We start from the raw sequence: 4018 nt of genomic DNA, 5'->3' as shown, positions 1-4018 counted from the left end.
CCTGGGGGAGTCTCAGGTGAAAAGGGCCCCCTGTGACATCTCAGTCTCTCTGAAGGTCAGGACTGTTTTGTGGACCAAGGACATTTATAGAGCTGTAAAAGGGCCCATTTTGGCTAAGGCCGCGAAATTACACTCTGAGGCGGTAACAGCGGCCCTCGGCAGGTGCAGGAACAATTCTCTTCAAATGCGAAATCTGGCTTTTAGAGAAGTTGGAGGTGGCCCTGGTTGATGCTGACGGGGCCCCTTTCTCCGTGCACTTGAAGTGATCCACTGGAGCTGTGACTTTGTAAATGTGTCCCTTTAAAGAAGTCACCTGGAAGGGATGAATGGAGCAGGATCCTCACGCATGTCTAATGCGACTGCAGAGCACAGGAGGGCCGCTCGGTGAGGGATGCTGGGAAAGCTGGTCCTAGAACCACCCAGCGGTCCAATCGTGACCGTGTGTGTGCTCGGCACCACGGGGCAGAGGCGAGGCCAGACCCTGAGCGCCAGAAACCCCAGGGCGACACGGGGCCGGGCGCGTGGGCAGGGCCTTCCAGTCCAAGTGGGAACGGTGGCCTCTCCTAGGCGCTTTCCCCCGCTGGGCTGGCCCCCAGCAGTTCTGACGGATTAGGTCCTGAGACAAGAGAACCCTGGGAGGAAGGTCACCTCCTATCCCCACATGACACAAGAGGAAACCGCGGCGGACGCTGTATACAGTTTGCCCAAGGTCACATGACTGCCTTGTTCTGCGGCCTTGGTGCCGCTGTGGGTGGGAGTTCCAGGTGCTGCGGACGGAGTCCCCACCTACCCCCCACCCCAAGGGCCCCCATCTGGTGCCAAGGGCTGCTGGGGAAAACCACATCCTCCTGGCAACTGCCACCACCGCTCCCTTTGGGGCTCAGTGCTGCTCAGCCGTGACGCCTCCTCAGCCATCCCAGAGACCGCCCATCGAAAGCCTGAGACCTTCCCCAACCTGCAGCCTCCCCCGCCTTCGCAGAAGGAGCACTCCCGTGTCTCCTGCCCCACACCTGCCACCTGGACCCCCCCATGCCCCAGGAGCAGGGGGTTCTCCTCTTGAGGCACAGCCCTCCCATCCTGGGCTCTGGCTCGCTCACCCCCTCTCCCCTCCCCTGTCACTGTCCTTTCTGTTTCCCAGTCCCTCCTTCCCACCCCCTCTAGTGCCCCAGCAGGGTGGGGTCTTCCTGGCTGTCAGGAAGCCACGCCTCCTTTCCCTCCTCCCTTCACCAGACTTTTTAAAAGGGTAAAAGGGCAGTTTAAGCCTCGTGCTTCATTTCCACAACAGCCATCCTTGTTTGTCCACTGCTGACTTCTAACGGGGCCCTTCTGGCTAATTTGGACTTGACTGTATTTGGTGCCCCTCCCCGCCACACTCCCTGGGTCCCAGGCACCCCTTCCTCTTGGCCGTTCCTTGGCATGTGTCCCGGGCTTCAGGCCAGGGTTTCCACCTGCTCAGGCGCTGGCTCTCGCCCCGCAAAACCATCATCTCACTTTCCCCCTCAACTGGTTCCCTGTCTGCTCCCGACAGGCTCTCTGCTGGGGAAGTCCTATTCCAGCTCTCAGGCGCTCTTCACAGTCGCCCCGCTCCTGGTGCTGGGGCCGGGAGCAGCTGTTAGTTTCTTTCTGTCCTTACCTACCACGTCCAAGGGCACTGCACCCCGTGGACTCCATGTTGGAAAGGCCTCGGGATCCCACTCCCTCTCTGCCTCCCCATGCCCTCTGTCCCGATCAGACCCTGGTGTCCTGCCTGACCTATCAGCCCACCCTCCCTGCTACCAGCTCCTCAGTCTGATGTGCTCTCCGCATCGACCCAAATTCACCCCACGGCTACCCTGTCACCCCCTTTTGCAACCCATCAATGGCTTTCCTATCTCCCACAGAATGAAATCCAAACCCTCAGCCTGGCTTAGAGGTCCTTTGTGACCTGACAGCTTTTCTATTCCCTGTGTCCTGTGTTCTTTGAACTGCACGTAACATACGCTGTGCACGGAACATCCGTTCCCAGGCCTCTCTGCCTAGAGGGTTTCCACTTGTCCTTCAAGATCCAACCCAGCTCCCTGTCCCCTTCTGCACTTCCATGCTGCCTCGGAAGTGACTCTCGCTCGGCCATACCCCAGACCCACTGCACATCCTCCGGGCCCCTCTGCTGCCCGTGATGTGAGCCCCATGAGGGCAGGGCCTGCTTTGTCCACCTCTGTGCCTCTGTGATCTAGTGCAAGGTCTAGAACACAACAGCCTTTCAGCGTTTGCTGATTGACTTGTTAAACAAAGCAGTGCTGTTTCCACTGATAATGCAGAAATAAATCTCAGACCGTCCCAAGTGACTGCAAATTCCAGTTGAGAGCAGTCTGGAATCAAAATTCATGAGCCTTTTTTTAAAATTTAGAATGCCCTTTGATGCAAATGCAATCGATTGGTCATCAAAGGTTTTAAAGAAATGATGTCTTTGGGGTTTAGAGCAGTCACGGAAACGGTAATGAACTGTGGCTGGGGTCCAGCCGGCGAGGGTAGCGGGGGTGGAAGGCGCAAGCAGGAAGATGGGGAGGACCTCACCCTAGGTAGGGTTTCCCTTGCAGATGGCAGGCCAGCAAGTCCAAGAGGCCCCCTGATAGTCGCCAACCTTCCTGCATATCCTACCCGTTCAGAGAATCTAAGAGACCAACAGAACACGTCCTTGCAGGAGGCTACCAGCCAGTGACCTGTGACTTGGGCGCCAAGAGTTATCTGTCATCCATGCCAGGACCCAGCATACCTTTCTTGTTCAATGCAGCAGCCCAAACCGCTGTCCTTGGGTTGGTGAGTGAAGCTAAAAGGTGTTATGCTAGACACTCTAGGAGGCAAAGTAAGTGGTTCTTTGAACTTGATTACTTGTTTAAACATACTTAACTCAATAGAGAAATTGTGAGCAATCAAGCTTTTTTGCAAATCACATACATTTTTAAATGCATCTGGGGAGTGTTAAATAAAAAACTTTGTAGCCAAGTGCTTCAGGAAAGTGAAAAATTGTTCCCTGAGCAGTTTGGGGAGATGAAGTTATTTTTACCTCTGGGGAATTCTCAAGGCCGGGCCTCGCCTGCTCCGTCTAGGGCTGCAGGCCTGTCTTGCCTGGACTGACAGCAGGGTCTCTTCCCTCTTCCAGGACACCCCGGGACCATGAGCTGGAGCAGTCAGGCAGGTTTTACAGGAGCCCCATGCCTGGTGAAGCTGACCTTCACCTTGTACCAGGTGGCAGCGTCCCAGTCTGAGATGCTGGGCTACTCTACCACACGCTCTCGGCCTCTGTTCTCTCTGTGGTCCCCGCCTCCCTTCTGGTGGGCCACGCTTTCAGTCTCACGCCCTCCAGGCGGTTCCGGATGGCAGCGACCTACTACACAGTTAGGTACGAGGGGAGGCCCCTCACGGCCCCGCTCCTGCCAACAGAGGCGGCACCGCACCCCTTCGCTGAGACTTCAAGCAACACACCAAGGGCTAGAATCGAGTTAGTGATGCAGCAGGGGCCAGAGAATGGAACCCCTGACATTTCCCCCTCTGGTGCTCATATTCTCCAAGAGCACATTAGCTCTCACGAGCCAGACGAAGCGGTTCATGGGTGCTCCCACGGGACCCGACTATTACTTGCGCATGGTAGGTGCACAGTAAACATTTGTGGATTTACCCCCAGTTCTGAAGGTGCATGTTTCTATTATTTTAATTCTTTGTCATCTTAGCCATAATTTACCACCAGCTCTTTCTCTGTGGTGCACTTTCTGACTCAAATGCAACATTTCTAAACTCAAAGGCGGCCTGTCCAGGAAATTAATTAGAGCCAAAGTTAAGTACCAGTCACTGGGTTGTCGGTCCTGTCGCACCATTTTTATAAGCCTGTCCAAATGAGCTATCGCTCCCTGACCCCACGAGTCAGGGCAGGGAGGGGAGGGAGCCTCCTGGGCTTGGGTCTCGTCCTCAGAGTCACTGAAAACACCTCCGTGGGGAGCAGGAGCCGGCCTCAGCTCTGTGCAGTCAGACTCCTGAAGCGCTG

The sequence above is a fragment of the Pteropus alecto genome, unplaced genomic scaffold (genome assembly GCF_000325575.1).
Source record: "Pteropus alecto unplaced genomic scaffold, ASM32557v1 scaffold45, whole genome shotgun sequence".
NCBI lineage: Eukaryota > Metazoa > Chordata > Mammalia > Chiroptera > Pteropodidae > Pteropus > Pteropus alecto.
The sequence above is the reverse complement of the archived record's forward strand: the minus strand, read 5'-3'. Positions refer to the sequence as shown.